Raw genomic sequence first — 23,359 nt, 5'->3', positions numbered from 1 at the left:
TGTATACAAAGAGAGAGAGAGAGAGAGAGAGAGAGAGAGAGAAAGAGAGCTCATGTATAATGGCATAATTTGGTATGAACATACTTTATATACAGAGTTACAAAAAATTGTGCTGTGAATGGATAATTATGAATGTAATGCACTCCACTATTGTCATATATGTAAGAAATAAATTTTAAAAAAAGAAAAAAGATGACAAAAAGAAAAAAAAGTGGAATCCATGGAAGCGGGAGGTCTTCTTTCTTTTAAAGTTAAGGTCTTCTTTTACCTTTTCCACACTCCTGTTCTTGTTTCTCATTATCTTTCAGTGATAGGATGCAGTTGGGAAGGCCCAAAAGGTGGGAGATAGGAGGGCTGGAGGAGTAATCTGGGCAGGAAGGGCCTGGGGCAGCTTTGATTAGCACTTCCCTGTTTGCTTGGAGCTACTTCATTAACATTTCCATAGGATAGGCTCTGGGCCTTGGGGACTTTAACACTTCAATTTCCTCAAGTGCTGCTCTGTTTTCCTGGATTCCATTCTTAATAATGGCCTCCATTTTATTTATGTTACTCCAAATTAGACCAGTTTTACCTAACTACACTAACTACCTATCTGTAAATCTGGCTTCATTGACATGGAAAACTTTCTCTAGTTGCTGGAAGGGTGCCCCCATGCTGTGCTAGGATATACTTGTGGGCATAAGGGTCTTCTCAGATTGTTTGATAAGGCTTCAGCTTTAATTTCTAACACCGAACTTGTCTTCTGGTCACAAAATGCAGTGATCCATATTTCTCCAGTAATCTGTAACTATTAGTTTTTCAAAAAAGAAAAAGAAAAAAAAAAGTTCTTTCCTTTTGCTCAAAGTGTCCTCTATCTTGAAAAGAGGTAGTTTCTATCTACTTTTGTAAGGGTCCGGTGAAACTTCAGAGGAAGAGACCACACAAGAGACTGGCTCCATGCAATTGGCAAAAGGGGATTTATTGATTCAGCATGCTGAGGTTCCAGGCTCACTCAGGAAGATAGAGCAGCCCAGAGCCCAGAGCAGAGGTCAAGCAGAGCTTAAGTACACTTTTTGGAGGGGGGGGGGCTTTGCATACATCAGAACAAATCATCATGAGGCACGGGGAAAATTGAACAGCAACTCTGAGACATGATTAGTACATTCATTGGCGGGAACAGTCTGGTCAGGGGTGATTGGTCACTCCTAAGCGGGGTACACATTTAAACTGATTGGTTTTGTGGCCTGGATGCTTACGTGCCAAGCTACTTGGAGCCCTTAGCTAATAAACAACCAGGGAATCAATGGAAATATTTACTGGGCAGTTCCAGTATTGTCCTAAGAGCTACAGAGATTACAGGTTCCGGGGGTAGCAGAGGAATTTTAACAATACCTGGTCTATTACTTTTTAGCCCAGGCCTTGCAATTTAGAAACTTTACAATGCCCAGTCTTTTACACTTTAACTCAGGCTTTTGCAGCTTAGAATCAGCTTAGAAATTTTACCTTTACATTTTCATTTCCATCCTGGACACAGGGACCTCAATTCACAAATCTCTGTGACATTGTACACTTCACAACTTTCCTGCCAAATATTTTTTCTGTTTATTAATAAATTGTTTATAGATTCCTTATGAGATGTGAAAAATGGGGGAAAAAAGAGGATTACTTTTCTTTTCCTATCAAGCAGGAGGAATTCTATAATGTGATAATAACATCCTAAGTTATTTTTTGTTATGTCTGTGATACTATTTTGCAATAAAAAGTTTGCTGCATGGTTTAAAATAGCTTAATTTTTTATATATATATATTTAACAAGTTATAATCACCTATACAGATTAAATGAAGAGTAGACTGCAAGAAATACACACTCTGAAGTACAAAGATTTAAAATAACTTTGATATGTCAGAGGTCACTTTAGAGACACATAATTCCTCCATTATTAATTTATCCATTCACTCATACAGGAATTAATCAGTCCTTCATTAAACCTTAATGACCCCTGATTGTTACGATTTTGTTGGAGAAAATGATTACTAGCCATTTGCATGTGACTTTGGAAGACAACAGACATTCTCATAGAGTAACTAGAAAATTAGAAATCAGCTCATCCAAATGGGAGAAATTAGGATGGTAAGAGGAAAATATGAGACTCATAACTCCAACTGTTTCTATTACCATATGAACAAACATGATGTGCGACCAAATAGAGTTAATCTGCTTTGTGAATCATAGCTTTTGATTATTAAACTACAGTTTAGTTGAAAGTAAACAGCATAAATAACAGAGATTGGGATAAATAATACCAATAGCTTGTTGTCTACTCTGCAGACACATTTGTATGCTGTGAAGTATGAAATTATGAGTCTTTGTAGTAAGAAAAGTCATCAAATCTCCAGCTAAGAGAAAGAGAAAACCATGTTTGTTTTCATTATTTAAAACCAGAGCAGGTGAGAGTCCAACCTCTAAGAAGCCTCAGCAGTTCCCTGGTTAGGACAAGTCTAGCTAGCAGTGGGGTGCTAATGAACTAATTGTTGTTTCACCACAACAGACAGAATGAGTTGTGGGAAAGCAAGGTGGGCTGTGACTCACCAAGGTGCAATCATCAGTCATTTGCTTACATTTTTATTCTCTCCACATAATCCCAACACCACTTGACTTTCAGTTATTCTGGTTCAATAATGCCCCTGGTTGGACTGGGGATGTAGCTCAAGCGGTAGTGCACTCACCTAGTGTGCATAAGGCCTGGGTTGAATCCTCAGCGCCATATACAAACAAAGATGTTGTGTCTGCCAAAATAAATAAGTAAATAAATAAATACTAAAATTCTCTTTCTCTCTTTAAAAAAAAATAAAAAATAATGCCACTGGTCACATGTGCTGGGTGGTGATAAAGTCCATCACCAACCACAGTTTATTCAGCATTTTTTCCTTAGAAACATCTTAAAACACAAAAGGATTCTCTCCTTGAAAGACTCAATGGAACTGCTAGGAGATGAAGCACTCTGACCCATGAGGCAGCTGCATTAGCTAGCTCCTCCAGGGAAAGAGTGACCCTTACTGGGTGGGATTCTCACAAGCCCATGGCAGCATGTGAGGGCAAATGGGGTATTCAGGCAGTGATCCCAGGGAGGACCAGCCAGGACTCTCAGGGAGCCAGGGATGGAAGGAAGCCCTCAGCAGGCACAATAGGCTGGAAACTGGACTTGCTGAAAGAATAAGTCATGCAAATATCAATATTTGCTCTTATTTCCTTTTGTCTAAGGTTTTATAATATCCCGTCCAACATTTTTTTGTTACTTAGGTTGATTACTTTCTTCCTCACCTGTCTGTGTGGTTATGTGGTTTATCAGTGATATAATTAGGTTCATTTGTTATTGTTTATATGCCTTTTTGGTCATCTCTGTACCTCTCTAATCTTTATTTAGAATTAACATAGGTCATTTTAGAGTTAACATAGATCATCTGTGAACGAGTATGTTGCACAGCTATGGATTTTAACAAGGCACAAGAGAAGGTATCTACTACCAACTTGTGGTACATAATGGTGGCATTGCTATAAACTTCCACTGGGCTTTGCATTTGTCACCACACCATTCCCAGGCCCCAAGTCCTGATAATCACTGGTCTGCTCCCCATCACTATAGTATTTCCATGTTCAGAATGTGTGAAATAGATCACATTCATTGTCTGGAGGTTTTTTTTGTTTTGTTTTGTTTTACGTAGTAAAATGGATTTAAGATTTTAAGATTTATCTACATTTCATGAATCAATAGTTTATTCTTTTCATTAATGAGTATTTCATTGTGTGTATATCTGTTTCATTTGTGAATATCTCAGTTTCTTAATTCATTCACCTGTTCATTGATATCTGTACTGTTTTCTTTTCTTTTCTCTTCTTTTTTTTTTTTTTTCTTGAAATCATGAAAGAATTCGGTTAAACTTCCCTGGGAACTAGTAACTTTTATTAATTCACAAAATGAAATGGAGGGAGAGTTCATTTACTCCCTGCTTTTCCCTTGGGGCCATATTGGCCATCAGAAATCTCTGCAGGAAGATAGACGAAGAGAAATGGGTCTTGATCTTACATGCTTCTTTTCCCCAAGGAAAAAATGCAGATGTTTCTAGAATGCTGGACAGAGACAAAATTAGGAGTTTCATCAAAATCACTCACTACTCATGTACTGAAGTGCTGCCCCTTCCCCTGACTCATGAAACAGCAAGGCCTTCCTGAGGTGGATGGCACAAGGTGACAAAACTCTGGGGGAGTGCAGCATGTTTCTGGAAATTGAATGTTTTTTGTTTGGCTTTTATTGTAATTGGAATATTACTCACCTCTCATATGACCATTGAGTCTAGGCGAATTAACATTACTCTCCAGGAAAACATAACAATCCTGAAAAATCGGTCAGCTTGCAACAACTGCAGTAATTCAGCCGATTCTCATGAAAATTTAAGCATTACAGCAAAACTCTTTAAGGAAAAAACAGTTAAGGAAGTTTATGAAAACCTTGTCAAAGTTAACCTAAATAAACCTCAAGTAACTACTCCTGAAAGTCCGAAGGCCCTTCCTGCTAAAGTAGGTCATAAGGAAAAAAATAATAAAAAATATAGGCCTATGCCAATAGTCATGGGGCCCTATGGCTGGCCTACATGATTGGAGGTAGATTTTGGTATCCCCCTCGTAGTCCTGGACCAGAGCCAACTCCCACCTTGCCCCCTTGGTCCTGGACAGGAAAATATAATCCCAATGTAGGGTTTATAGTAAATGTTAATAATAAATGGGTACACTACAGAGATTTAAGTAAAAGGGAATAAATTAGACATAGGAGGACCCCTTGATGCTTAAAAACTAGAGAGGAAAAGTTAATCATTAGAAAACAAATAAGTAGGTGGTATTGGACTCAGGGACCAGCTAGCTAGCAGGGCTGAATGGTGTGATTTTTTGCAATTAGAGTGATTAAAAATAGTAGCCGAAACTTTCAAGTTAACCACTTGTTATAACCCCAGCGCAGGTCCAGGTTTGAAATATGATAAATCAGCTTAAGGGATAGGGTAAATGTCTTTGTTGTAGCTAAATATTATTAAGCTTAGCTAAGTAGAACAGCTCAAGGCAGAACATGAAATGAAAGTTAAAAGTGCCTACTGCTGCTTAGGATTAATGATTATTTTTGTCTGATTAGGCTTACTCAAAAATGAAACTGTATGTCCTTGAATAACAACTTCTGTGCTTCCTGCCTTGTAACCACAAAGTATTGTAATCATTCCAAAAAGAACAGTATATATGATTCAAAACATAAGTAAAGATTCAGATTCAGCACCTTCACTTTTCTGTCTGTGTTGTTTCTCAACTATTCCTCCCCAATTCCAGTCATCCTCTGAGACCCCATGCTGAGGCTGGCCCCAGGCACTGAAGGCCATATCAAAAGGTGAAGGTTCAATTTTCATTTTTAAATGACAAAGAAAAAGAGCTTAGGAGTTAGATGCAGAGAGAACAAGTCTTAGAGGTGACTTTGAGAACTGGTTTGCAGGCATGTCTTGGTCAAACTTGACTTCTACCTTTTAGAGAAACTCTTTTTTGATATATCCCTCATCTCCTCAAAATAAAATGTGCTGTCCCAGAAGCTATATTTTCTTGAATTAAGTTAGGATACAAGGGGGCTGGGATTATAGCTCAATATTAGAAAGCAAGTGGGTTTGATTCTCAGGACCACATAAAAATAAATAAATAAAATAAAGGTGTCATGTCCATCTACAACAAAATAAATAAATAAATAAATAAAGTTTGGATACAGGGTAATGAAAAGTAAAAAGTTAGTAAGAAATGCCATAGACTATTATTGCCATAAAAAGCAATAATGGAAGACAACATAAGATCATTACACATAGGATCTTTCATTAAGAGTACATCTAGGGGATGGGGCTTGTAGCTCAGTGGTAGAGAACATGCCTTGTGCATGTGAGGTACTGCGTTAATTTCTCAGCAACACATAAAAATAAAGATATTGTACCAATTACAACTAAAAACAACAACAACAACAACAAAACATCTAGCCAGGGACTGTAGAGTGCATATGAGACACTGTCTTCAATCATCAGCACCACATAATAAATAAATAAATAAATGTATTAAAAAATACATCTAGTCAGGTGCAGTGGTGCACACCTGTAATCCCAGCAGTTCAGGAGGCTGAGGCAAGAGGAACAAGAATTCAAAGCCAGCTTCAGGAAAAGCAAGGCACTAAGAAACTCAGTAAAACTCTGTCTCAAAATAAAATACAAAATACGGCTGAGGATGTGGCTCAGTGCTCAAGCACCCTTCATTTTAATCCTCGGTACTAAAAAAAAAAAGTACTTCTAAATTTTTGACTCAGTTATGCTAATATAATTTTTAAAAGTACTTAGAGAAGTCTTCAGAGTTGTAGTGAATGAGAATATCACAAATTAAATATAAATTGAACACATTAGCAAATTTATTCAATATGTATCTATAGGCCATGCACTATTAAATGAGTAAAAATAGACTTTTTTTTTTTTAAGAGAGAGAGAAAATTTTTTAATATTTATTTTTTAGTTTTCAGCAAACACAACATCTTTGTTTGTATGCCAGGGGAGCGCGCTACCACTTGAGCCACATCCCCAGCCCCTAGACATTTTTTTTTCATTAAAATTCTTAAGAATAAAATTTTGATTTGGCCAATTAGTAAACAAACTGCTTCCCTGTTAAGTAAACACTTTAAAAAATAAACTTAGAAATGTTTTATGTCTTCTCCCCTAAAGTTGGCATCAGCTCAGTCATCTGTGTGACATAAACCTCATTTTCCAAATCACTCCTTTTTGCTTTGTACCTTGCTGCAGCTGCTGCAGTACCCTCTACTTCCCCATGTTAAACCTCAGAGCCACCTTTGACCTATGTCTTTTGCCTGCTCCTCATATCCTGTCTCACACCTACATACCACAACTTATCAGTTGCTCTTGCACATAGTTATTTTGCTGTGTATATTTGGCAATTTAAAAGCCACTCTGGCAGGGTGTATTGGTGTATGTCTGCTGAGACAAGGAGGATCAGAAATTCAGAGCCAGCCTCAGCATCTTAGCAAGGCCCTAAGCAACTCAGCAAGACCCTGTCTCTAAATAAAATATTTGGAAAGGGCTGGGGATGTGACAGTGGTTAAGTGCCCTTGGGTTCAATCTCAGATACAAAAAAAAAAAAAAAAAGGAAAGAAAAAAAAACCTGTTTCCCTCTCATTGTTTATAGAATAATTATACAAGCTTTTAAGCTGCTCCTGATTATAGGTACTTTTCATAGAGTGTGTGTACTTAGAACAGCACTTGAAAAGAACAAGAGCTCAATATGGTTATTATGGTTATTATCATCAGTACTGTTTGTTTGGTTTTATTTTGTATAAATTTCCACAATTTTATATTCAAAGAAGTCACAAGCAATATTGAATTATATTAATTATGTTATATAGTATTGATTATATTAACTATAACATACATGACTTTCTGGTAAATAAACTATATAACTTGCATGTTGAAAATTTTTAACCTCTACCTCAAATGGGTTTTTTAAATAGCAGGCATATCTTTTATACTATAATATATTTGTTTATTTTAAATATCCATTTTGTATATTGAATTCCAACATTTTTTTTTTCATGTAAAGGTGAACCCATGATGTCATGGTGAAGACTTTTCCCCTCAAACGTGCACTTGAAAGTTGATTGATTTAAAAAGTACATTCTTATAGTTGAATGAATCTCAGTATTGATCCCTGAAATTGATTTGGAATGATGTGTGCCTCATCCGCTAATCCCTTATGCCTTTAGTGTAGTATCACAAACAAAAACAGTAATTGGTACTCAAGGAATGGATCACTGGCATACATAAAAGCAACAACCTGTTTCCCGGGAGCAGAAGATAAAGAGTGGGCTTCATGTCTGGAAAGCCCCACCTGACTCCTTGGAAGAATGAGTTCATTTGCTCTCTATCCTGGAGCTACCAGTGTAGAATCAAAAAAGGTTAGCTGAGCAGGAAGAAAAGCAATTTTGTAAGTCATCCTTGAGGTACAGAACCAGTCATTTTTCAACCGCTGTTTCCACGTTTGAACACTCATCTCATTCCTTAATAAAATTTCCTGAGATGAATTGAAGAATCAGAAATCTTTCTCTACAACACAAATGCAAATTTTTGTTCCTGAGTATCACTTGTGTAACTGAGAGAACAAAGTAGAATGGGACCACCTAGGGTGCCGCAGTCTGGCTGCACACAAAATAACCTACCCGCAAGTCTTTTTCTTTTTTTTTTTTTTTTAAAAAGAGAGAGTGAGAGAGGAGAGAGAGAGAGAGAGAGAGAGAGAGAGAGAGAGAGAGAGAGAGAGAGAGAATTGTTAATATTTATTTTTTTTTAGTTCTCGGCAGACACAACATCTTTGTTGGTATGTGGTGCTGAGGATCTAACCGGGGCCGCACGCACGCCAGGCGTGCGCACTACCGCTTGAGTCACATCCCCAGCCCGAAACAGCAAGTCTTTATTCCCGAACTCTCAACATTAGGGCCACTGATTTTTTTTCTGATTGTTTTTAGCTTGAAACTCTGCAGAACTCAAAAGTATAAAAGGAAATGAACATGAAGTTTTTCTAGCTGAGTCAGGTGAAGTCTGTGTCATCCAGGCCCATTCCATGACCACAAGGCAAACTGCATGGGTCATTTGGCTCTGGGAATCATCCTGAAAAATCACTGACTGAGAAAAAATATTGAAAAAAAATATAAAGGATGACAGGGAGAGGTAGAAGACAATCTATGCACAGTCCCTCTGTTAGTCAGCTTTATGTTACTAAGCAAATACTCAAGGCAATTCAACTTACCATGATCAAAAATTTATTTTATCTGGGTGTGGTGGTGCACAGAACCAGAACAAGACCAGGTCACCATTCAACAATGGCGACCACTCCTAGGGCCTTAGGCTTCCAGCTTCTTATTCCTATTTAAGAGAAGGGGCCCACCAAAAGAGTCCACCAAAGGGCCGTCACCAGCCAAGGAGCCCAATAAAAAAACTAACAACAGGTATGCCAGTCATAACCACACGTACTTATTTAAGTCCTTAAAACCACACTGCTGCTGTTGCAGATGCTTCCATCTCTACTGTAGCATATGCTGAATAAACTGATCTCTGGACGACCTGGTGTGCTCCCTCACTGAGTGGTTGGGGTCTTTGGGGGGGGGTCTTTCACATACCTGTAATCCCAGTAACTTGGGAGGCTGAGGCTGGAGGATCATGAGTTCAAAGCCAGCCTCAGCAATTTAGCAAGGCCCTAAGCAACTTAGTGAGACCCTGTCTCAAAATAAAATTAAAAAATGGCTGGGGGTGTGACTCAGTGGTTAAGCACACCTGGGTTCAATCCCCTGTACCAAAAAAAAAAGTTTCTTTTGTCTCATAGTGCCATAGGTTCCTGTCCATAATCCATTGACATCATTGTTTTGGACTGTGATGAGTTAGCACATACTGATGGGAGCAGGTACTGAAATAAAACAGGTCCCTCATGACCTGGAAATGAAAACAGAGAGAAAGGGGCTGGGATTGTGGCTCAATGGTAGAGGATTTGCCAAGTACTATGAAGCACCACATAAAAATAACTTAAATAAAATAAAGATATTGTGTTCATTTACAACTAAAACCAACGAGAGAGAGAGAGAGAGAGAGAGAGAGAGAGAGAGAGAGAGAGAGAGAGAGAGAAGAAGAAGAAGAGAGGAAGAAGAGGAGGAGGAGGAGGAGGAGGAGGAAGAGGAGGAGGAGGAGGAGGAGGAGGAGACCAGGGTCCTATAATCTTTTTCAGGGCACATTCCAAATATCTAAAGACTTCTCAAAAGGCCCCACCTTTTTAAGATTACACCACTTTCCAAATATGTCAACTTGGGGACCAAGCTTTTAACATATGGGCCTTTGAAGGGGCCTTTTAGGTTTCAAATTATAGCAGTCCCCAAAATGTTATTTGTTTTATGTAAATAGATTGGGCATTGTGCCCACTTAACTCCCACACAAATTTCTTAGCTAATTGTGTGTGTATGTGTGTGTGTGTGTGTGTGTGTAATTTGTTTCTTACCTTTATTCTGATAATTATCTGGTAACATTCTCCTTGCTTAACATTTTCTAGCCCACAGAGAAGAACATCTATGATTTCAATGTTATATGAAACCCTCTTTAGTTCAATTCTTTTCTAGCTGGCTTCTTTCCAACCACTGTTGCCCTACTCCTCCCACATGCTTCTGGCCCACACGTCCATGAGGTAGTTCATATTTCAGGCATCCAAGCTCCCTGGTAGTCTTCACACATCAAGACTTGGAAATGATCAAGTAATGTTTAACAGATAAGTTTTAATAGAAGCAATGTGTGCATGCAGGCAAAAGAGTCTCAAATTGCTTTGAAGATGCACCCCTTAGAGAATTCTCTCAAAACTATCTTTAGGACTGGATCAAGATGGTGGACGTGAGGGAGGCTGCAGGTTTCAACTCCACAGTGTGGAACCAAAGCAGTGATAGATCACATAATGGAGAGGTGGATGAGAGAGGGAATGCACTGATTCAAAATACTGAGCTACCAGAGGATTTTAGACACTTGAACACAAAACAGAAAAGTATTTGTTACCCCAGAAGCAGCACCTGCAGCATCAGGGCAGGACTAAGGAGAGGGCTACAACATGGAGAAAGAAGGAGAGGCAAAGCTGACAAACTTACTTCAGAAAAAGCAGTAGAAGAGAGAGAAAAACAGAGTTAACCTGGTGCAGGAGTTACAGAGACACATGTTGAGCAATTTGCCAGTAAAGAGAAGCAGGCAGCCCATTTGTAGAGACTATACCTCAGCTTAGAGCTTGGGAAAGGCTTTCTATACCTAGAGATCACAACAAATATTATCATAGGGAACACCTTTAAAATGAGCCAGCTGAGCAACCTATGTAGTGGAATCACTATCTATGAGATGAAGACACCTGAACCCCTCCTCTCCTTCTGGCTTCTGCATTGAGTGAGGTGAAACAGAACAGAGAGCATGACACTACCAGGGAGTACAGCACCTATGCTGTGCTGCATGTCTCTGCCCTAGGCCACCACTTTTTGCTTCTGCCAGTAGTTGCAGCCCCTAGAAAGTGGCAAGTACTTCTGCTGTTGGCCATCACCACATACCCAACCTTTCTTCACCAACTCATGTGCCCATTGCCAAGTTGTCCCATGCCTCTGCCTCTGCCCCAGGCCACTACTTTTTGCTTTTGTCAGGAGGTGCAGCCTCTAGAAAGCAGCAGGTACCTCTGCTCTTGGCCACCACTACACACCCAGCCTTTCTTCAGCAACCCATGCCCCAGTTGCCAGGCTGTCCCATTCCTCTGCCACTGCACCCCATGCACTGAAACTCTATTGCTGTTTAGATAACCCCAAGTGTATGCCACATTTCTATAGGCAGGTCCACAAGCCAGGCAGTGAGAGACCTGTCCACTCTGTCACAATTAGGGGCCATTTCTTTTGACTTTCCAGAGAGCTAGTCAATCTCAGGCATGCTGAGGAAGTACAGAACCCAGTTAGGTTCATTCCAGAAGTGGAAGGACTGAGGTCTGTGACAATAGATGTCATGACTTGAGTTCTGTGCAGTTCTCAAAGGAGAAAGATGAGCTGAAGGGGGAATAAACTAAACATACAGCTCCTTGTTCCATCATGGGGACAGCTGGTATTATTACTACCTCTGTATCCAGAGAAACTTGAAGAACAAGCTAAGGAGACATGGGCATTTACTACACCCCCCAAAATAGAGAAGAGAGAAAAACACTTGACAGAAATCAAATCTGGAAAGCCCAGTAAGAAACCTTTCCATCTCAAATAGCTTGTCTTGGAATAATGTTGTACTCCTTCATGTTCATTTTTTATTGTCTCCTGTGTTTGATAGGTTCTTCCCCCAATTATTTGATAGTGCATACTTTAATCCAAATACATGTATTTTATAAAATGTTTTAATTTCTATTTTAAAATTTTTTAACATTCTCTCCCCAACCCATTCAGAGGATTGAACCCACAGTTTTATTCATGCTAGGCAAGCACTCAACCACTGAATTATATCCCTTGCCATCTTATGCTCCTCCTACTCCAGTTTCTTCTGTCATTATCTGCTTATGCCCCGCCCCCAACCCCTGTTTTTGCTTTTGTATTTTTTAATGGCAGGTCAAATTTCCTGAAACCAAAAAGACACATATATTTTGATAGTCTTCTAAATCCCAGTTGAATTCAAATATTAAAGTAACACACAAACAAGCTAAAAAAAATTCAGTATTGTTCCAAAACACTTACTGAATCTCCATGACAAGATGAAAACAAGAAAAATTAGAATGACAAGTAGAACCACTTCCTGGTTCTTCCTCTCTTCTACTAGCTGCAGCATTACAGCCTTTCTCCCTCCCCTTTTTTATTCATTAATTTTTACTTCCTCCTGCTTCTTTTTCTTTTAAGCCCTACATACTTTACTAGCAATACTAGATACAAACAAAAATTAGAAATTAGGCAAGAGATAGAAATAAATGGGATACAATTAGAAATGGAAAAATTCAGATTATTCCTATGTGCAGATAATATGATCTTATGCTTAGAAAACCCTAACATTTCCACAAGAAGACTTATAGATCCAATAAAAAAAATTCAGCAAAGTAACAGAACATAAAATAAACATGCAAACCTTTTTCTGTACATGAATAGTAAAATCGGCTGAGAAAAGACTCAGGAAAACAATTCCCATCACAGTAGTTTTAAATAAACCTAGGAATAAGCATAACTAAGAAAGTGAAAGACCTCTACAATAAAAATTATAAAACAGAAAAGAAAGAAATAAGACAGTAGATGAAGATCTCCCGTGTTTATGGATAGTCAGAATTAACATAATTAAAATGGCCACAATACCAAATGTGATCTACAGATTTAATGTAATACTTATCAAAATACCAATGACATTCTTTACAGAACTAAAAAAAAAAAAAGTCCTAAAACTCATATGGAAGAACAAAACTCTCAGAATACTTATAACAATACTGAGCAAAAAGAGCAATCCTAGAGGCATCACAGTACCTGATTTCAAATTATACTACAGAGTCAGAGTAACTAAAATTGCATAGTACTGCCATAAGAACAGATACATTGAGGAAAGGAACAGAAGAGAAGACACAGAGGCAATTCCACATGGCTATAGACATTTGGCTCTTGACAAAACTAACATAAATATACACTGGAGAATATAAAGTCTATTTAACAAGTGGTCCTGGAAATATTGCATATCCATACATAGAAGAAAACTAGATCCAGATATATTAGCCTTCAAAATTGATTGAAGGCCAAAATACTAGATTCAAACTCTGCAACTATTGGAAGAAATAATTGGGGAAACACTTCAACATACAGGCATAGGAAAAGATTTCCTGAATAGAACACCAATCGCTCAGGAAATATGATAAAGAATCAATAAATCAACTAACATCAAATTTAAAGGCTTCTGTACAACAAAGGAAACAATTAGTAGAGTGAAAAGATAACCTATAGAATGGCAGAAAATCTTTGCCAGCCACTCTTCAGAAAACAAATATCCCAAATGAATAAAGATTTTTTTTTCAATGCTCCCTTGGACTATCTTGGCTGTAATATTGAGGTAACCAATCAACCTTGTTCAGTGAAAATACCCCTAACACAATTAAAAAAAAAAAAAAACAACTTGTTATAACATCCAATTCATATATACAATTCAAATAAAAATAATATATGTATAATATATATTATATATATTATTTTAAAACATTAATGTTTACAAAATAAAACCTGTTTTCTTCTGAAATTTTTGTGCTTCTTCATCACTAAGCTTGAAAGCAGAAAAGTATGATTAAGGACTCTTACTTATGGATTTAAAGATGCAGTTTGTGAGTTCATGAAAGATGGATAAATAATAGTTGGGAGATTATTGCATCTTTAAAAATGATTGCTTATTAAAATTTATAAACTTGAACTGTAAGACACAATTAAAAAAAAAGACCACAAAATTTCTCAAAATATATTAGAATACAGGAAATGTTTCATGAAACTACTGAGATAGTAACCAGTGCTATGGCTAATATTAAAAACTGAAAATTCTATTTAAATTGTACTCACATTAGTTCTACACGCAGTGAATAATAAAATAATCAACCTCAAGTTAGCAAAGAAGTTGCAAGTTTCATAAAAAGTTTCTCTGGCTTGCAAAATACCAGGGTACATGTAAAGCATTTAGGAAGGAAAAAAAGTCTTTTAATAGTATAAAAGTTGTTTACTGTTTTTTTCTACCATAAAGCTCTTCTACAAATCAAAATGAAAAAAGCAATTATATATATGACAGTGATCAGAGACTATAGGGCAGACATTTCATCTAACATTTGGCTGACAAATTTTAGTATAACAGATTATGACAATATTTGTTACATAGTTATGATTTAAAGCAGAACTAAAAACAGAAAAACATATACTCCATGTCCATATTCTCTTCTCAGCAATATCTGGGTTTAGATGAATGTGTAATAAGTATATAAACTGTCAAATATCTTCTCTTTAATCAGCAGAAAAAATAGATATTGGCCGACATTGGATTTTCCTTTTTTTTAAAAATATCCACTATGGATTTAAATGTGATATCCTTACAAGTATGCCAATATATTATTAACATTTAATAATGTGTATGAACACTCAGTATACTAATAGGGAAATTAAAAATATACTTTTAAGTTAAAATGAATTTTACAAAGAAAACTTCATTCAAAAATCTGAAAGGTGTACACAAATAAAATTGTAAAATAAATAATAAAGCTGTCAACTTAACTTCCATAGAAATATGCCTGCAAATATGAATCAGTGACTCCACTCTTGTGATAGTTGGGTGGGAAGACATTCTCCAGTGAGAGCCACCTAATCTGACTCTTATACATGGAGAAGAATTTCTGAATACAAAATCTAACAATCTATTATAGCCTTTGTTAAGTCATCGTCTTTATCACATTTAGGGTTAATGTACTACATCTTAATCTACTTAACACATTCTGAAATACGAATGTTTAAATCAAAGATTTTATACATTAGTCCACTTGTTTTAAGATCTGTCCAAGAAATAGCTTTCTATATTTGCTATGTCTTAAACAGCAATTCTGTAATCCAATCTGAGCCAACTAGGTAAGAGAGATTTTCTACTTTATTGCTCTCTTTTTAACTTTTCCCTAATTAATTGTGTAAATGTGCATTCATTAAAACAGCAAAAAGGTTACTGAATAAATTCTATACATTTCCTGGTAAAATTAGTTTCATTAAGTATTAAATACACACTATTTTCTTTGGCTTAAATTGAGAATTTGCTTTTAATTTTTCTATAATCATTGCAACCTTGCCAATAACTATATTACTTAAGCTTTCTATTTTATGACTGTAAAGATTTTAGACTCTGATAATAATATTTACACTAAATACACTTAAAGCAGACAATAAAATTTCAAATAAAACAAACTATATTCGAATCTATTAGGACAAAACAGGTCTCAACATCTTGATTTTACTTTATAAATTACACACATACACTGTACATTCTGAAACAATGAATGCTTACAATATTAACTTGTAACCTTTTCACATAAAATAACTTACACAGGAATGTGAATGGATCAATATTTGTGATATAAATTGCAACTCTAAATTCTTTTCTTTTGTGGCTGTTGTTTTTTCTTCCCAGTTTCCACAGACTGATGCAGGAGTTCTTATGCTTTGGCTATGAAATCTGAGCTTAATGAGGCAACATTGGCTATTAAGCCTTATTTCTATGATGGAGCATTATCCTTAAATCTGATGCCATTTCCAGAGAACAGTAGGAGAATCAGAGCTATCTTGAATCTTCAGGTTCTGTTTTGTTGACTTTCTTTTCCAAAGTAGAAGTTGAGTGAGGGTAGTCTTTTAAAATCCCAAGGCTCTCTGAGGAGTGGGACTTGGCCTCACTTGAGTAAAGTCTACTCAGCTACCCATTCACCACAAAATGATGGGGCTGTCTGTTCTGCAAATTAGGCATTTGGATATTCAAAGGTCTCTTTCCTTGCCCATCTGAGTTATCAGAAGGCAAGCCATCAGGACTGCTCTTTTGAGCTCTGCCTGGTAAAGCCCTGTAGACAGTCTTCTCTCAGCGTGCTGCAGTCTCTCATAGCATAGCCAGCTTGGGCACAGAGGAGCTCTATCTGCTTTGCCATCATCTTTTCAGACTGCTGTGAACTAAGGGCTGCGTGTTCTTCACTCTTGGCTCTAGCCTGCTGAAAGAGTGTGTGCATAGAATCCTGGAAATCTGGAAACACATCCTCTACTTTAATTCTCTTTAGGGATAATTCATCTCTTTCACCACATGTTGACTTGATGTATCTGTAAGTATATTCATAGGTGACTTCTCGAGAAATATGCCTAGCCAGAGAAAAAAAGTTCATCTCTTCTTGTAAGCTGGGCATTATCTTTCACATAGAATTGGGCAGCTGCTTCGTTAACAGTGAGCTCATGAAGTGTGAGATGTTTCCCATCCTTTTTATTTGAATCAAATCTGCCATACATTGCACTGTATTTTCGAATTTCCTCCTCTTTGTGGATCATCATCACTCATTTCAAAAACGTGACCATTTTGGCCAACTTCTTGTTGGTTTTTAGCAGCTCTTTCCCTTCATTCAAATCACTTTTTTGTCAGTGTGGGGGCCATTCGCTCCACACACTCAGCCACAGAGAGGGCAGCAACAGCATCCAGTGCTTCACTGCTTTCCTTGGAGAAAGCTGGAGAGCCACGGTCTGCTGGGGTCAGACTGTGTTCCCTCTCAGTAGCTTGGTGGCCTTGCCAGAGTCTGTTGTGCTAAGCTCCCATCACATCTGACTTCCCTTGTCCCAAGCTCTGCACACAAGTAGTGGCAGCACATTTGGGAATTTTAAAATGAGGTTCCTTTCATTGCTACTTCAGGATATTCCCAGCCAATTTGGTGATCCCTCTGGTACTTTGTAGATAGGTATACTACTGACAGGAAGGGAAGTCAGTGGCTGATTGAAAAGGCCAGGGTTTGTAATCCAGTCTCTCAAAGCCTTCTAACATGAAGGGGCTTGCTAGCCACGCCAAGGAGTGCCAGTGATTTCCAAAAATTCCTCTTCTCCAGCTTCACAGAGTTGCTGGACATCATCGCCACCTTGTTGGATAAAGGCATCAAAAAAGCAGATTGCCTTTCTGCAGTATTCTATATAGCTGCAACTCTCCCAGGGTCCTGGGTAAGGCTGCAGCCATTACTGTGGATGGGTTTAACTTGGTCCACAGCTGTAGCAGTCTTGGCACACTCTCCCCGGAGGACAACTCAGCCCCAACTCTCCCTCAGGCAGCTTCGGTGGCCTGGACGCCCCGCTCCCGTCTTGTGGGGGGTGGAGGAGGGAAGGTGGTGGGCGCGGTCTCCCCGCGCACGGCTGGCTCCTGCCCGCTGCTGCCCACCCGCCTGCCCAGACGGCGCTCCTTCTGCTGCGGTGGCGGTGGCGGCTGCAGCAGCGGCACCTCCCCCGCCCTCCCCGTGCGCGCTGCACCTTCCCGTCCCCCGCCCACCTCCGTCCTAGCCTGCACCCCCAGCGCGCCCTCCCGTTGGGAGATTCCTGTTCTTGCTACTTTGGCGGCTCAGGCTCCGGCTCAGGTCCTCTAGCGGCCAAGTGACTCAGATACAGGCAGTGGGCCGCCTTGGGACAGGGGAGAGGGTGACGCCCCGGGCTTGGCCTCTTCCTACCGCCCTCATCCCTGAATAAAGAAATTTTTAAAAACTCAACATTAAAAAATAGCCCAGCCTATACATGTACAAATGAACTGAATAGGCACTTATTAAAAAGAAATATGCATAGAAGTCCAACTTCTTTAACAATCAGGAAAATGCTAATCAAAACTACACTGAGGTTCCTTCTCACTCCTCTTAGTGTGGCAAGCATGAAAAATACAAATAACAAAAAAAGTTGGTGAAGATGTGGGGAAAAGAAACACATACACACAGTTGGTGAAAATTTAAATTATTTTAATCACTGTAGAAATCAGTATGGAGTATTCCCAAAAGGCTAAAAGTAGAATTACTGTATGATCAAGTTCTATCATTCCTTGGAATTTATCCAGAAGAATTAAAGTGAGTATACTTTAAAAACAAATGCATACAAATAAAATGTTTGCCACAGCACAATTCACTAGTCAAGTTATGGAGTCCGCCTAGGTGGCTATCAACAGATGAATGGATAAAGACATATATATATATATATATATATATATATATATAATTGTATATATATTATATATATTTATATATTTATAAATATATATATTATATTTATTTTATATTATATATATTATATATATTTATATAATATATATATATATCACACAATGGAGTATTATTTAGTCATAAAGAACAAAATTCTACAATTTTCGGGGAAACTGATGAAACTGAAGAATATAATTTTGAGTTAAATAAGTCATACTGTGAGAAAATATTATATGTTTTCTCTCATATGTAAGCTAGCGGGGTGTGTGGAGGTGAAACCATAAAAGTAGAAGAGAGACCTAGATAGTATAGGAAGAGGATCGGGGAGGAAGGATGAGGGAGGCATTGAGAAGTGAATTTAATAAAATTGTTTGCATAGATACCTAATTAAACTCATCATTTTATAAAATACATGCCAATGGGGGGGGGGAGCTCTCTCCAAGAGTTAAAAAAAATTTTCTCCAGAAAACACAAAAAGTAAAAAAAAAAAAAAAAAAGTGCAAATAAAATTGAGGTAATTAAAGAGTTCCTGCTCCTCACTGTGGCTCCCTTAAATTAGGTGACCTTGAACCAGGTTGGGAAGCAGGACAAATCAGGTTGGGAAGAATGCTAGAGATTATGAAATGGAGGGCTGGACATATGCACTGAGGCATTTAGAAGGGCTCTGGTAGATGGTGTGGGGCCAGGGGAATAAGCCGATCAAACCATACATTATGCAAAAGTTTGTCTGCTTTAGCAATGCTTAGGATGTACTGGGATGAATTGATTACTGCAGAAGTCTAATTGAAAGGTAGAGGTGGGACACACAGTAGGAGTGCAAAGGAAGAAAGGGACTTGAAAATGAAGAATTTGAAGAAAAAAAAAGAAATAAAACAGGAAATCACCGGGAAATAAAAGGGAGACCAACAGAGTAAAGGAAAAGGATAGAGAAGGAGAAGAAGAGGGCATGAGGAAGTATTTGGTAACAAAGTCTACCAAATTATGATATATCCATGTATGAATATACCACGGTGAATCTAGTTTATATATTTATTATAATATACTACTACTGCTACTACTACTTCCACCACTACTAATGATGATAATAGAAAGAAAATCAGGGCAGTAGAGCAAGCAGATCAGGGGAAGAAGAAGGGGAGGGAAAGGGAAGGTATTGAGGAATGAGACTGATCAAATTATGTGCATATATGAATATTGCATAATAAATCCCATTATTATGTATAGTTATCATGTACCTATAAAAAGAATGTTTTTTTTTTTTTAAAAGGATTTACAGAGAAGTGGATAAAGGAAAAACTAAATGGATGCAATCATTGAAAATCACCCGAAGAAGTCCCAAAATTGTAGAGACTAAGAAAATAGCAAAAATAAGCAAGGTGCATCAGTTGATTGCAGAGGAAAAAAATGATCTCCAGGGCAAAACACATCTGCAGTGTTCTGTGGGTTTGCCACCACCAGAAAGCAAGGCCCCAGTAAGACCTATCATAGAGGTGACCTACCTTGGGTTTTCCTTCCCTGCTGGGGACAAAGTGTTCTCTTGTCATTCACACTTGAACAGTTGCAAGAGCCTTGGCACCAAGGCCCTCTTGGAGGGTGAGGGTGGGTATGGTGCAGATAGGGCAACAGTTTGAGAGAATATTGTCTCTCCTGCAACTGTCACCCATGAAATCAGCACCTGGATAGCACCACTGCTCTGCTATCCCTTGTCTTTAGAACTGTGTGGGCTCAGGCTGAGACTCCTACAACACTTTGTCTTCAAGTGGTCTATTTGATGTGCTGTTATTGCCCCCTGCTTTAGTCAGCTCAGGTTGCTGCAACAAATACCATATCCTGGGTAGCTGAAGCAACAGATATTTAAACATTTCTCACCTTTCTAGAGGATGGAAGTGTAAGATCAGAGCACCAGCATGACTGGGTTCTGATGAAGACTGTCATCTGGATTGTAGACCCAAGCTTTTCTCAAATAGTAGAGAGAAAGAGAGGGGAAGCAGATTCTTTCCTTCATGAGGACTAAGCTCATTCATGAGAGTTCTACCTCTGTGGCCAGATTACCTACACAGAGTCTCAAATTCCTAATGCTATGACTTTGGGAATTAGGCCTTCAACATATAAATGTTGGAGGGGAGACACAAGCATTTAATCCATGGCACCCCACCTACTGGAAATGGAAGTAGATCATCTCATAAACAAGGGGCTGATGAATGGATAACACTCAAAATTATGAAGGTTCATGTTTCAATTTGTACTTGGCTCAGTTTCTCCTGACCAGTGTCTTGGAAACAAGGACACAAGTCATGACTTGGACAATGACTGGAGTGACTGATGTACTCTGCACACACCCAGCACCTAGCAGCAGGCTTTGAAAGGAAACTGTTTCAAGCTCACAGAAAGCACCTCTCTCTCTAAAGGTGTGTCTGGGATGTGTTTCCAGGATCTTTCTGTGTGTTGCATTAGATGACTCCCAGTTTGTTCTTATAGCTATTGATTTTATTTCTAATATATTTAGCTACATTTTATTGAAATATTATTATTTAGTTAAATTTATCAGTTTTGAAAATGCCCTCAATATGTTGGAGTATTGGGGCTACTTTTTCATCTAGTATATGCAGGTTTTGTGGAGTAATCCAAGATCCATGATCCACTTTGAGTTGAGTTTTGACATAGGGGTTGTAATGATAATGGTTACCTAGGTTACTTTTCAGGCTTATGAAGGCTATTTTTTTTGAAAACAAGCATTGTTTCTCTGGGCCTGTGCAGATGTGCAATGGGGAGTGGGGTGGGGGCATTGATGTCAGGAGGCCAAACCTCCATCCTCAGATCATGCTAATGCGGACATTTTCTGAACATACATCTCAGGAAGAGCCATGATGATTGATTACACCAATGAAATCCAAGCATTACTTGGCCTTCACCCATGCCTTAAATACTCTGCTTCTTTATCCCATAAATATCTCTAAGCCTTATATCCTCCAGGAGGCAGATGTGAGACTTAGATTTTCCATCTTTATACTTGGCTACCTCATGGATAAACTCTTGCTCTTTTACAAAACTTGTTTCAGTGACTGGCACAATGCATGGGGGACAAAAAGACCCTGGCTTGGGAACACATGGTGAGATGTTACCACTAGCTGTCTAAAGTTTTGTGTGCAGCATCCCCAGGGACAACTTTCAGTGCCCTTTGACGTTTAACATTCACTTCTGTAGCTCTTAATACATAAACAAAAATCCATTACTACAGTGTGTCGCTCTGTTTTTTTTTTTTTCATGTACACTCCTGAACAAGTTGTAAAAAAGAGAAGCCAGAGAGGCACAATGACATCTTGAAGATCTGTGTTGACCTGGTGCTTTCAGTTCTTAGTTATTGGAAGTTCCACATTCACAAATTGTAAGACCATTCTGCTAATTTCTCACATTAGAAATAAAATTAGAATTGCACAGCAAGCCTATGGACAATCCAAACTTACAGTAGTTCATTTATGAGTAAATAAGATGTGCTAAGGAGCTTTCTGATTTTGTCGTGTGAAGTCCTCACATTTATGATATGTTGTTCAGAGATCTGATCACACTTAATGAAAGCATCATTGTGCATCTTCCAGAGTTCCCCTGAGTTACTTCAATAGATAAGGTTTCAGGAGGTCAGAACAGTAGCTTCTCACTATGTATCTTTATGGCAATTAGGAATCTGCCCAGAAAGGCAGGAGGTACCTAATACGCACTTCTGAGAGATTTCTGTCACTGTTCCTAAGGAAGTTAGTAAATCACTATTTTTTTTCAGAAATTAAATGTAGTGTAGGATGATGGCAGGAAATTCAAGGGTGAGACCTTTGGAAATAATGCCAATAGAACTGAATTATCCAACTATTGGCTCAGTCAGCCAGTGATTCTGGGAAAGAAATTCCATTGATGAAAAAACATTTTCCTTACAGATACTATGACAGATTACTTCACTGCAATTTGTAAGTGTGCTGTGACAGACTTGGGAGAGAAGAGACACATGTGGATTCCTGCCTTCAGTCCAGACAAACTCCCTCAGCACACAGCCAAGAGCCAAGGACCAACATGAGGAGCTGACACACCAGGACGTCTCCTCTTATCATACAGTTCCACCAAGGCAGGAGACTGTCCTGTGCATCCAAATACCATCTTGCAATGAAGAAGGAATAGCACTAAGAAATCTGAGCATCCCTAGAATGTACAGCCATCCGAAAAAGGCAGCTGAGTCCAGCAGAGCCCAGATTCTGAGGGTAATTCTATAATTTGGCATAATTGGCGGGCAAAAATCACACCTAGGACTGCCACTCTGAAGGATGCTGACAACACTGGAAACAAACATGGCAGGTTCATTCTGTTTGTCTCATTAGGCTTTATGGAGAATATGGAGGCTCTGAAGCTAGAGAAGCAGAAGGAAAGATCTTGAGCAGGTGAGTATTTACCTTCTGTGTGCTGCTCCAGGACAGGTTCTGTCAGCATCTATCTGGTTTTCACTTCATCCAATATGGGGGGGGGGGGTCCTGTAACACAATGTTTCAAAACCAATTCTTAAAACTTTACTTACTTTAAAAGCATCTGTAAGAGCCCCCAAGAAAGATACAATGAGGAAAACCCCAAAGATAAATACCTGGCAGACTTCAAACAACACCCTGGAGAGCAGCTCCCAGTTCAGAGGCACCAGTGTGGGCAGAAGGAGGAGTTTGGGGTCCAGGAACTTTGATAATGATTTTAACCCAGCCAAGAGCCGGCATCTTCTCCCATTCTCTCTCCGGATTTCCAGCAGGGACCTGGCCAGCTGCGATCAGACCTCCTAATCTGTATCAGTAATGAGAACTATGTGAGACTTTCCTCCAGATAAATTGGGCAGAGACAGCTTGAGGACTAATTTGAACAGGGTGGGGCCTGGGCTGGTCCAGCCATTTTGTCAGCAGGCCATAGTTAGAGGACTTTTATTTTCTGCGATGTCTGAATCTGTGGAGGGCAACTGCAGGTAGGCAAGCTCACCAGCCTCCTCTGGCTTGGCACTGGGGCTGGGGGTGGGGGGGCTAGGTATTTCCCTAATTCACACTA

The 23,359-nt window shown here is 38.7% G+C and overlaps 1 long non-coding RNA gene and 1 pseudogene across 1 annotated transcript in view; both read right to left on the bottom strand.

The window, feature by feature from the left end:
- Positions 1–22,812, bottom strand: part of LOC144369886 (uncharacterized) — a 41,721-nt gene extending 18,909 nt beyond the window's left edge. The window contains exon 1 of the long non-coding RNA XR_013429729.1: positions 22,732–22,812. This is a non-coding gene — a long non-coding RNA (uncharacterized LOC144369886). The remainder of the gene's footprint in view (positions 1–22,731) is intronic.
- LOC144369884 (NGFI-A-binding protein 1 pseudogene) lies at positions 13,821–17,558 on the bottom strand (annotated as a pseudogene).
- Positions 22,813–23,359: the final 547 nt, after the last annotated feature.

This window comes from Ictidomys tridecemlineatus, chromosome 13 (genome assembly GCF_052094955.1).
Source record: "Ictidomys tridecemlineatus isolate mIctTri1 chromosome 13, mIctTri1.hap1, whole genome shotgun sequence".
Lineage (NCBI taxonomy): Eukaryota > Metazoa > Chordata > Mammalia > Rodentia > Sciuridae > Ictidomys > Ictidomys tridecemlineatus.
The sequence above is the reverse complement of the archived record's forward strand: the minus strand, read 5'-3'. Positions and strand labels throughout refer to the sequence as shown.